Raw genomic sequence first — 12,946 nt, forward strand, 5'->3', positions numbered from 1 at the left:
TTTTGAAATATTCGCAATAGTTAACAAGATATCCAATTACAAGATATAATAACCAAATATTGGTTTTTAATAATTTTTTACTCAAGTACTATCAACTTTAGAGAAAAACAGCGAGAGACAAAAATATTATTTATTTTCTTTTCAGAGTTCTAAGAATTTTTTCAGAATTTTTTTTGTACTGCATTTTCATATATTGGCAACTATTTTTGAGATATGAGAAATACTAAAAAATTTTGAAAAAATTCTATGAGAAGAAAATAAATAATTTTTGTCTCTTGTTGTTTTTTTTTAAATTGATAGTACTTGAGTAAAAAATTATTGAAAACTAGTATTTGACGGTGATTTTTAGTAATTGATATCTTATTAATTATACGAATATTGTAAAATGATAGAAGGCTTTTCGATTCAATTTAGTTCGCTCTACTAATTTTATCGTTATTTACTAAATACTCTCTCTCTCTCTCTCTCTCTCTCTCCCCCCCTCTCTCTCTGTGTGTGTGTGTGTGTGTGTGTTTAGTTAATCAAAACGAAAAAGTCTATTCATTATTCGATATATTTATATAATATAATGCCTATTCATTCAGTGTAAATATAAATAATTTTTAATTAATGATAAATATATTCATAATGAATATTTCTATATATTCTACTTGAATATAACAATTCTAGTCAGGATAGAATATGTCAGGAACTATAATATTTGGCTCAGAAAAAAAATGTCTAAATATACTACATATATTACAATATACTACATATGTCTAAAATCAGGATATAAGGCGTCTTAAAATGTCTCTAAGATCATCAGGACATTTTTAATAAAATGTCTTATGTCCCGATTGACACGCATTCTATCTGAGCAAAATTTGAGTCAAAGTTACTTCATTTTACGAATTATGATAATACTATTTTCCTTGCAAATAAAAACAATAAAAAGCATAAATTATAAATCATAATTATTTCTTATTCTTTGTTGTCTCTAAGAATATCTCTATCTCGCTTTCTTCGTACTACTCTTTTTACTGTCATCATCGTCAACGTATTACTCGATTGCTGACTTATACACCTTCCCGGCGACTTGCTATCTCGCGCCGATGGGCAAACTATCTCATGTTGCACCGCTACGAAGCGAGAATCTCGTGGAACGTGGACGGGGAGGGAAAAATGTATTCTGGGTGCGCCTACTATTGTACTGCCGTCGCGTGGTTCTCGCATTTGATTACGAGAGACGATTCGATCAGTAGAGCCTCGTGTATATAACGAGAGAGTCGAGTTAAGCCAAGGAACGAACAGCTGCAGCGGGCAATACTACGGAATGGAATGGAATGAAACGGAATGGAACGGAATAGCAAGAGTGTGTTACAAAATATCAGCTTTCACCATATCGCCACTACGATATCGAGACGTGCAGAGCAACGTGCACGTTGTCGTCGACAACGATGTCGCCGGTCGATGCTATCGTCCTCATTATCCTTGACCCGCGAGATACCGCAGACAGGATTATACACGAACGTTAATTGATACGTCAATAGCACTGTCGTTTACTTATGCGAAATGTCAACTTTATGTATTGCGCATGCAGATTGCCTATATATATAAACGCGATCATTTATTGCAAATATGGAGAATGACAATTAAAAAAAATTAAAATTAATTTTTTTCTCGTTATATTCATAGACAGAATAATGAATCGTTGTCAAGGAAACACTGAATGGACGTGTAGACGAAGTCATAAGAGGATTAATAAATAATAATTGGAATCGAAATATAATAATAGGCACACAAAAACAATTTTTTGATCCAAAGAAAACTGTGGTATTCTTAAACTATGATATTCTTATGTATTTTGATTTCTGCAACTAAATCCAATGTCCAAATTACTTTACGTCATTCTTTCTTTTCTCTCTAACATAGAGAGAAAAAGAGGAAAGATGAATGGTGCAAGATATTCAATTAAAAGGAACAGATTTAATTGTAAGAATGAAGATGTCAAAGATGTGAAAGATGGATTTTTGCAAAATAAACAAATATACTGAATCCTAAAAACAGATGACATCGCGATTATTAATAACTCCAAAAAAATCTGTATTCTACCGGAGAAGTATCATCGTAAAAAAAACCCAACTATGGGCAGTTGTACAGGCACGTACAAGAGACCGTGCTGTGCTGCCTCGCGAAAAGATTCGTATCGCGAATAAACATCTTCGGATTGGGCGGTTCGTTGCGTAAGAGAGAGAGAAGCACGCTCGTCCGACCGAGGCCGCAAAAGTATCGCACGAAGAAGAGTCACAAATCGTTCATCGCACCTGAAGGATCTCCCTTTTCGCCATAATGTCAGACATCCACGATCGTAATCCCTAATTGCAGGCCGTCGTTCTTTAGAAGGGGCCGTTCCCGCGGCCAACGTAGTGTTTTCACGTGGTGTTCCACGTGAGCGCCGTGTCTCAATGCTACGGCGCGATTGAAAGTAAATTCTTTTTTTATTGACAGGATACATACCGGCGTGGCTGCTCGTAAACCCGACACTTCGCGGTGTTTCTCTAATAGAAGAATAGATAGAACATAGTCATAAATAAGTCACAATGATATCACAGGTCGTCATCATGACATCAGTTGATACTTAACCTACAAGATGGGTCACTAGTGACGCGAGCGATTCCTGTTCGTACAAGTTTCTTTGAATCTTTCAGTAATTATAAATTATATTACTACATTTTACTTTCCAAAATGAAGTTCCAACATTTATTCTAGAAAGTTGAAAGTATATTGGTGAATTTTTAGAAATTTTTTTTAATCATTCTAAATAAGGTGAAAAAACGGAAGGATTTTAGTGCTCCTGTTTGTACGGATGAAAAACACACCCTTTTAGGGTAAGGATTAAAAATGAACTTATAAATGTCTAACTAATAAGATAATATCCTTATGATATTATAATTTTTGTGTTCTATTTTCCTGGCCACCACGTGATATGAATTATCCCAATTCTGGCAGAAATCAAAATCGGAGCGTAAGTTGAATGTAAGAAGAGAATAATAAAAGCGAAAATTGAAACAACGAAAGTAAAGAACGAATGTAAAGAAAAGCGTTTACGCGTTTTTCCAATCTCGTTGTTCCAATTTTCGCATCCTAGAAACTTTGTTTACGCTTCTGTTATTCTCTCCTTACATTGAATTTACGCTCTGATTTTGATTTCTGCCAGAATTGGGATAATTCGTATCACGTGGTACGTTATTTTACACATTATAATCACGCATTGTCTTTTTTTCTTTTTTTAAATAGAAATACATAATAATAGTTCTAGCGCATACTATCCTACACCCTTCATTTTCGATTTTATGACACGTCTTTATTATGTATTCCAGTAAACATGATGCAAAACATGGTGATAAAGTGAGAAGAGGCTACTTGAAACCAATGACTGTATGAAAGAGTCATTATCATTTCGCAACCTACTATTATATGAACTGCAAAAATGAACAAAAATGAAAAAGCTGTCAAGTGCTGCATGCATAAAGATACATTTATATCTCTGAATTGAGCGATGAAAGTTTATAATCCGTGTAAATTAATCGAGACATAAACTCATTGAGAGCGACGATGTTGCGATTTCGCTTTTCTGATTCTTCTCGTTCGTTATGCTTGACGCGCGAGTTAATTAATGATTTTGATCGTTGTATTTGTAATAGGGCGGATTAGTTGACAGATTTTTGTATACAGATCAATGGCTGTGATTCTTAAGATACCGCGTACGACATTCTCTCTTCCATGAAACGATCAGGCGAGAGTCACCATCGATTCGAAGTGGAGTTTGCGATTCATAGTCTCGCGAAAGGACTTTCGACGTTCAAGAAATCGCCAATTCACTTTTGCAATCGTCAAGCGTACATTCGATGCGAAGCGGACGCGCACAGCTGATCCAGATGACTTAGTGCTTAAAAGTCTACGAGCCATAATTTTCCACTGGCAATGACGTTTTTAACCGTCACCTACATCGTTGATGCATTATATGATGTGTAATCAGGGTCTTTCTGAATTGCAGATTTTTGCATGAAAGTTCCTAGAAATGATGTATTAAATGACTGTGACGACAACAAAGAGGACAAAAACGACGACAATGATTGATCTTTCATTATATTCAGTTATATTCAGAATTTTTTTAAACGGGAGAGAATTTATCAATTCTGTTATTATAAATACTAATTTTAACCGAGGGCATTACCTCTATTTGATCAAATGGAGTACTCTTGACATTCACTCCAAAGAATTTAGAGAGAATACTTTCTTAGCTTTTGCCAAAGCTATAATTAACAAAAGTTCCAGAAATTATTTATATTTTTGTAAGGAGAAGTAAGGAGAAGAAAAAAAATTTTATGTGAGAACAAGCAATTTACTCAGAGTCGAAAAGAAAAAGCTGTATTCTTTATAATTAAAAGTTAAAAAATAAATAAAAAATTTCAAGGGGAGAGTTTGAATCCCTTACTTCTCCACTGGATACGCCTATGTTTTTGTCAAAATTCACGTGAGTTATTATAGCGAATCGGGATTTTTATTTATAATCATTACTCAATCCATTATAGTTATCACTACGTATTATTTCTAATAAATCGAAGAAATATATTATCATTATTGCGTATTCCTAATAAATCGAAGAAACTCATACAATCAGTATTTTCTTTTTAAAATTTATATTATCGTACTTATATTATCGTAGTATATTTAAAAAATGTCATTAATAAGAAAGAATATAAGAGAGAAATATAAGATAAGGAGCTAAAAACCATGTTTTCTAGGAATGTTAATAGATTTTCACGTTGGAAATATTTATTATAATAATAACTATTAACCTGAGATCGAAAAAACAATAATTAACAGTTGTGAACTCTATGATGTGAACTCAACCCTCTTTGCAAATGCACGATGGAGGAAGATTGCGTAATGGAGAATAGTGAGGCAATCGTGGCAGTTAAAATGGCGATTTCAATTCGCGATATATCTCAAACGCAGCCTTTGGCATCATAAATGCAGTCTTCATAATATCAATATTGCTTATATTGCAGCGTTACATGATAATTAGTGTCTTCAAGGTTTTATATTAGAATATTTATGCGATTTATGATTTAATTTGTTTACAATGACAGTCATCGCGGATTTGAGGCGATATTTTATTCATACTCAATGCATCGAATAATAATTAATACATTCGATTAATAACATGAGTGTCACTCGGAAGCACACGCAACTTTTGTAAGCAACCAGCTTTATAAATCTTTTTTCTCTTATAGTAGATTCTTTCAAAGAGTAATTTATCATCAAGGTTGCTTATATTAATTTAAGCCCGATTTAATTAAAAATTAAAAATTAATTAAAAATTAAAAGACGTATATTAATCTAATAATATAAGAATCTACATTTTATGTTTTTGTGTAACAATAGAGAGAATAAAGATGAAAATAGTGTAGGACTAGGAGAAAAAAATAATAATTTTGATGTAAAATAACTGCATTGTGTAATTACACTGATTTTGTTTGAAGAATCAAAAAAAAAAAGAATCTCAGTATATGCCATATGTTATATATATGGAATGTTGCAATGAAGGAATGTTGTAATAAGGGAAGACACAAAAAGAACCTGGATTATTGCCTCAAACGAAACCATAAAAATCAAGCACGAACATAACCTTTTCTCAGGACTGGACTCGTTACCCAACAATGATTGTCGAGGATGTTCTTTACGTGCTCGATGGACTCACTCAGGGAATTACAGGTGGTCTCAAGAGCATACGTAAACTGCTAACCCGGACGTAACGTTCATATATCATATGTATCTTTATTATCATATTATCGGCGGGATCGCTCGTGCGGTTTTTCCACCATTTGACACAATGTCTTGGGGGACGTCGAGTGACAGACGATAACCACAATTGCGACTTAAAATATTTCCCGCTAGAACGTTTCACAATTCTATACATCTGTCTCGGCGAGAATCATTAACTGTTAACCTTTCGTCATTAGAAATGATTATTGATAGTTGATAAATAGAAACTTTCAGTTATTTCCTATTCTACATTTAGTTAACTGCTTTATTATTGAACGAGCAAATTTCACAATAATGACACGTTTATGTATTTCTTGACTTTTTAGGACTGTAGCATACAAGATAGCATATAACTGTCTGGATCAATGAGCATGTTACGTAAATTAATAAGGCAACTTAATGCTAGATGATTATTGGTCGAGATGATTTTATGCTATGCTATGTTTATGCATTTTATATGTGCTGTAGCCCTTATGAATTGAATAAATATGTGTCACAATATCAAGAGAATAAAATTAAGTTCTTCTGTTATTTTGACACCTTTACGCGCGAAATGATCGATTTACATCGGGAAGACGAAACGCGCTGATATAAAATTTATGCTACGGAGAGTTAATGGAGATCGACGCAACAACTTGCGGCGTCCTACTTTGTAGGACGTGAACTATTCACCGCGAATACTTATTGAAACGTTGCTTTTCTCCCCAGTGTGAAAGTGCTCTCCCCCTCTTAAAAGACTTTGAAACGAACGGCATGTATCAAAACTTTGATTTCAGCAGTCCCGTTAATACGATGCACGAGACGATCGAGAAAACGGGGCGCTCTAAGCGGAAGGAAACTCGCGGAGCGTCGAATATTTCCGCGCAATTAGTAACAGCTTTGCCCACACGTGAAAGCGACGTAAATTAAATCAGCCGTTAGAGCAAAGAAACAGAAAGCAACCTCGGCTCTATATCGCATATATCAGTTTATAATTGCACCGTGTTATGCAAAAATGAGTTAACTCGCGTAGTAATGGCGAATTGCTTGAGTAAATTGAATCGACAAGTAACAGGTCTTTTCTTATTCCCCTTTGAATAATTATATTTTAATATATAATGAAACTATGACACAGAAAATATGTAGGAAACGGATTTTACAATATACACATTGTGGAACATTGCATATATTAATTAAAATGTAGAGTTTTATGTTGCACTTTAATTTCTTTTTTTTTTTATATTAAAAGAAGCTCGTAATTTAATAAATTTTCATTCAATAATGATAATAATTTATATCGATTTGTCGAATACAAAATACAATTAAAAAAGAAGAATCTAATAAAAGTGTCTTTATAGGAAAAGAACAGAATCAACGAAATGGATATGAAAAGAACGATTTTGCTGAAGTATAAAAAAATTTAGCTAGATATAGATCTGAAAATAGTTTTGTTGGATTAAATTAAAGTTTAATTTAAGTAATTAGATAAATTAAAGTAATTAGATAGAAATCTCAAGCATGATTTGCAAAATATTGTAAAATGTTTTGAAATTCTAGCAACTAATTTGAGCAGCCTACACAATTATTTCGATGGTTTAACAAAATTATTTTCAGATTTGGCGTATATATATAGCTAAATTTTTACTTCAGCAAAATCATCCTTTTCGTGTCCATTTTATTGATTTTTGAGACCTTAACAAGCTTGTTATCGACCAGCTGCAACGCGAAACCCGTAAGGCAAGCCTCGATAATAGTTACATAGGCAGCTATAAATAAAATGAGACAACGAAAAATCAATACGCACAACTATTTGAAAAGTCGTTATGAACAAAAACTCAAACAATTCTACTAGGATTGTAGTTTTCCGCATTTTCTCTGCGGCTATGTTCCTAGATGCTGACAATTCGTTCTCTCAAACGAGATCGAATTCTTTCACTTTAGAGGTAGGATGCCTAATTGGAACGATTAGCAATTCTCAGGTCAACGATAACGAACTATATAAACGCATACTTACGTTATACAACATACGATTCTCGTCGGTTTCGGTTCATGCATATACGAGCATACGATCGCAAATATTGAAAACGAAAGTTTTATTCCGCTCTGTTTTTACGAACGATTTTCTCTTTTTGTATCCGCACTCTTGCGTTACTCGATCGTTGCCGATGTAACTGTAGCTTGGCAATGTTCGTGAAAATGGTTCCTTCCGTAGCGATTAATCCCATGGAGCTGTGACGTAAGCGTGAAATCATTAATTACGCGAGATTGTTGTAAGAAACGTTCGTTGATCCGCGAGACTGACAATGAGATTCCGCTTCCTCCTGAAAAAAGAAATCAAGCACGCGACTCGCACGCTCGCCAGGAGGACACTCCGTTTTCGCGGCCGCGGGCACACCGTGTCTGGTGAGAAGAAACGAGAGTGATTAGATCTCGCTTTCAACGCTACGCATGCACAACCGGGTCTACCTTCTCTTGAACAGGAACGTTCTCTCCTTCCCGAATCGTTCGAAGCGCACGATTGTTTGGCAAGTATGTGCCACGTGCTGCGCGAAGGCACGTACAGGTACATGACGTTCTTGATACATTAATTATGCAGAAATTAAAGTCAGATTAAAAGAATTATTAGGTCTCTTATAATTAATCTTCGATCAGAGTTACAGGTAATTTGAACTCGAACAAAAATATTTAGACGATTATACAATCCGATTGGTACTACACGGAAAGACTGATTTTGCAGCAGTATAAAAATTTATACTGTTAGAAATGTAACCATGAATTTCCTTTACATGTAAATGAAGCTCGTAGTTATGAACGAAATTAAAAATAATAAATAATTTAATTGAAAATTAAGTTACAGTAGTTACTTAAATGTAATGAACGTGTACATTAAATTTATGAAATTTAATGTATACGTAAATATACTTTTTAGTTATAAACACATTAAATTTAATGTAATGTCATGAAATTAAGTTCAAATTGTGTAATTTAAAAGTATATTAAATTTTATGAAATTTTTAACAGTAGCTAGATCTCAAAATGATTTTATTGAACTATCAAAATAATTATGTAGAAAACTCAAGTATGAATAACTGCAAAAAGTTTTGATGAAATTTAAGAACCGGTTAGAGCGTCCTACATAATTATTTTGATGGTCCAATAAAGTTATTTTCAGATCTCTATCTAACCAAATTTTTAGATATTTCAACAAAACTATCCTTTCTGTGTATGAGTTATCAATTCTAAAATTTTTTTGTAAGATATCTTCTAAATTGTAGGTCAAAAAACTTTGAATCTTCCTCTATCAATCGCTGTATAAGGTGAAGATTTATTTGCTTCTGTATTTCAAACAGGATGTTTTAGAACTTATAAATATAATTTCATAATTTAAGGATTAACAAAAACGATAACAAAAAATAATAACAATAAATCAATATACGAAGCTGTATACACAATATTATAGAAAATAAACTTAAACTCGCCCGTGCATCTTTTAATTTAATGCAGGACTGAATAAGCGGAGGCGATAAATGACATTCCTCGCTGCATTCTTCATCGGCGTCGGTTTCGCAACGTCGTTAGGAATGCTATCTATTAGCTCCTTTAGGTTCGTATAATTTCACGTGACTTTTAATTAAGCATTTATTCGGACTATCCGTGCGACGCTAATTACGTAAACGGTGTTCTAGTTAGACTAGATAGAGTATCCTCTATGGATTATAGTACTTTTGACTTATTCGGGTGTTATGTGTGGAAATCGTACGTAGCAAACTCAAGACCAAAATGTTCGAATCTCGATCTTAAAAAAGTGACCTCTACTGTAAATAAAATCCGTGCGTGTCTTGACTAATGATTGCAACATTAGCCTTGTCATTGTTGAACACAGTTAGCAATCAATGGCGAAATAAATCGTGAAAAAAGTGCAAAAATCCGTTAATTAAAGTTTATCAAGATAAAAGTTCTAGTCGAAATTTGATCGTATTATAGCGAATCCCTTTTTTATACCCATAATTAACCGTTGCGGTTACAGTTTAAGCATAATATCAGTTTTATCAAACAGTTTTTTTTCTAAAGATTCATGAAAAGAAATATACGAATAACACGAAAAAAGTTGCACTGTTTTGCGTTTCATCCCAATCAAAATTGATCAAATAAATAAATAATACAAAACAGACATTCAAGAGAGTCAGATGCGGAAATTATTGCGCAAACTATTCAATAATAAAATAATTCTAATACAAATGACACTAAATAAATCGTATACAATTGTAACATTTTTTAGCTCATGTTCCGAGTTCTTAACTTCTAAATGTCCGTTTTTTATTATTTATTTATTTGAATTGTCGAGAGTCCGTTATTGATTTTCTTCAAAATTGATTAGCTGCCAATCGAGTCCGTTTCGAAAATTGCTTTTGAATGCTTTTGAAAAAGATTGCAGAGCAATGAGCTATTTACAATACATAACCTCGATTTTTACGAAATATAGATTTGGTACAAGACGATTTGGAAACAGGCGGTCCTCGATCGTGCCGCGAATTCGGACCCACGTGTTTTGCGACGTGCCGCGTAGTGAAATGAAGGGTACTTACGTCATTTATGGTCGGTAGGAATGGAGTTACGTCGATCGGATGCACGATCTGTAACGGTCCTCATGTTTCCATCGCTGCCGACGAGATCTTCAGTATGACGAGGGACGACGGGGATGGGGAGAAAGGTGGGTTGTACAAATTGCTCTCCTTACACGTACACGATGCACAATGTGCCCTGATCGATCCCGCGGCGAGAAACCGAGGGAAGCTGAGGATTCGAAGGATCGGCGTTACGTGCTTCCTCACCCCGCGCGCGATTTCTGGCAGCCGTTTTCTCGCTTCCGCGTGATTCCGTATGCATCAATTCTCGTATGATCACTGCACAACACAAAGGTATTAGGAGACAGGAAGAAGGTAAAGAGAAACGCGCATAACGATCTTCGCGAAAATAATGGACATCATAAATGTCGAATATCGCAAGATTTGACACTCCCTCAAATAGAAAAGACAGAAGTCATAATAATATCACAAGGATATTATCATCGTGATTATTATTTGTCACTTATAAAATCATTTTTAAGTATCGAATGACTTCATGATATCATTATGACTTAATTATGATCCCGTGTTCTACCTGACTTTCACTTCGGGGAAAATAGAAAAATAAAACTAAAATTGACTCAATTTTATCCTGACAACTTTGTTCGATAATGCTTTTCTTCTGACGAAAAGCTGGAAGATTGCAAATAGAATTGTTAGAGAAAAAAGAAGGTATAAAGAATAAATTTAGGAATCATGGGTGTTTATTGTTCGTCGGAGACACCCCAATGTTAGAATGCAAAGAATTGAAGGAAATCTGACTTTTTTATCCACCGGTCGGATGGCCTGGGAGCGGAGAGACGTGCAGGGAATTCAATTAAACGAAGTAGGAAAGAAAGAAAGAAAAAGGAAAAAAGGAAAAAGAAGAGGACCGTTTAAAAAAAACTCGTCCTCCTGGTTACGCAAAACCGCGATACGTCGGTCGCGGCCAAAAATAAGAATCGCGCGCCTTTTACAACGAAAAGTCGACCGGGGAAGAGTAAACGTATTTAATTTCGTGCCGTTTTGCATACGCATGTCGCGTTGCATTTAGATTTGTTTTTTATTGCTGCATTGAACTGCACTACAATTTTCTTTTTATTCTCTCTCTTATCGAATATCGAATATAATATCATATTATAAACAATTACACTTTAAATTATACTTTAAATCGTATTAATTTTTCACTTTAGATATAAAAAGTGTACAGTACACTAAAAACAAAATTTTTATTTAGTCTTAATATATATTTCTTTTAATAATATTAAGTAGACATTTGCTTAATAAATAAATATTTAAATAAAAAAAATGAAATTAAATTAATGGTTTTGTATCAAATAAATATATGTTTACATTTAGTAAATATTTACTTAGAATTGTTCAAATATTTATTAAAATTTAGAATTTTTTTCAATGTAGTTCAATCGTAAATAACAAATCTATTAATCGCGAATTAAATTTCGAGAGTTCAACTTATAGAAAATAATAGTGATCTCTACAATTATCTCAATTATAATAATGTTAATTAAAAAACACTAATTAATTTGACATAACCAAAATGACATGTGATAAAGAATAAATATTAAATAATTTTAATACGAATAATTCGCAGATATAAACAAAATTAATTTTTATTTGATACTTTTGACGAAGAGATTTATAATTGAATAGGTTCAATAGATTTACTGTCAACCGGAAGATTAACAAACTCCAAAGAGTTAATAAATGCTATTTCTTCACAATATTTATATGATTCGTCGTAACTAACAGAACTTTATTGAGATGAGTTTTACAAAGAGGAAGGTTAACTCTTTCGTCAACGACGAAACGGAAATTCTTTAACCTCACCTTGCTGATTTTCGATTTCAAAAGCGAGTGGTCACGAAAATGTAGAACACGTTTGCTTTTCTACGCACGTGAACCCGTTGATACACGCTAGGCACATACTTCACTCTCGCCTCGCTTTTCGCGACTCTCGAATTTCGGGGCGCGACCTGCACGACGCACAACTATGGCGCGACACGCGCACGAACTTTCTCCATATCGATATCAATCGATCTCGCAAATCTCATTACGTAGGACACGGAAATGCTCAAGGTTCTCCCTTTGTTATTCTCGCACCTTATTAATCTCGCCTACTCGTTGTCTTCTCCTTGACCCAAGAATCTCTAATTTGAAATGCGCGGTATAAATTGACTTATGCACACCTTCGAATGTGATACTTAAGGTGCTTTCCAGCAAAAGGCATACACCGATAAGACATACGCAATGTAACACAGTGAATCTTTGTTGTTTGCCAATGTTAAATAAAGATGAAATAATCACAGTGTAACGTTATAGATGCGTTCGGAGACACGTTATTAGTGCTATTCGTGTTATTCTATATCTTCATCGTTTATCAAATGTAAAAGAAGAAACTGACACAAATAGCGGTAATAGCGTCTCCCCGAACACACTTTGCACATATCTTGCTGGCAGTACCGTGTAACTCACCGTAACTCGCGCCAATTTCCGCAATCCCTAGATTCGTAATATATATATATATATATATA

The 12,946-nt window shown here is 33.9% G+C and overlaps 1 protein-coding gene across 5 annotated transcripts in view; it reads right to left on the reverse strand.

The window, feature by feature from the left end:
* LOC108685840 (A disintegrin and metalloproteinase with thrombospondin motifs 8) overlaps positions 1-12,923 on the reverse strand; it is a 55,227-nt gene extending 42,304 nt beyond the window's left edge. For 2 of the 5 annotated variants that reach the window (XM_018190824.1, XM_018190829.1), the window contains exons 1-2: positions 12,888-12,923; positions 10,377-10,694 (exon numbers count right to left, since the gene is read on the reverse strand). The gene's annotated coding sequence lies outside the window, so the exon portion shown is untranslated. Of the gene's footprint in view, positions 1-7,804; positions 8,295-10,376; positions 10,695-12,242; positions 12,443-12,515; positions 12,564-12,887 lie in introns of those variants that run through there. The other 3 variants (XM_018190826.1, XM_018190825.1, XM_018190827.1) reach the window with 3 other exon arrangements.
* Between the last annotated feature and the right edge of the window lie 23 nt (positions 12,924-12,946).

Source organism: Atta colombica, unplaced genomic scaffold, assembly GCF_001594045.1.
Source record: "Atta colombica isolate Treedump-2 unplaced genomic scaffold, Acol1.0 scaffold160, whole genome shotgun sequence".
In the NCBI taxonomy this organism is placed as follows: Eukaryota; Metazoa; Arthropoda; class Insecta; order Hymenoptera; family Formicidae; genus Atta; species Atta colombica.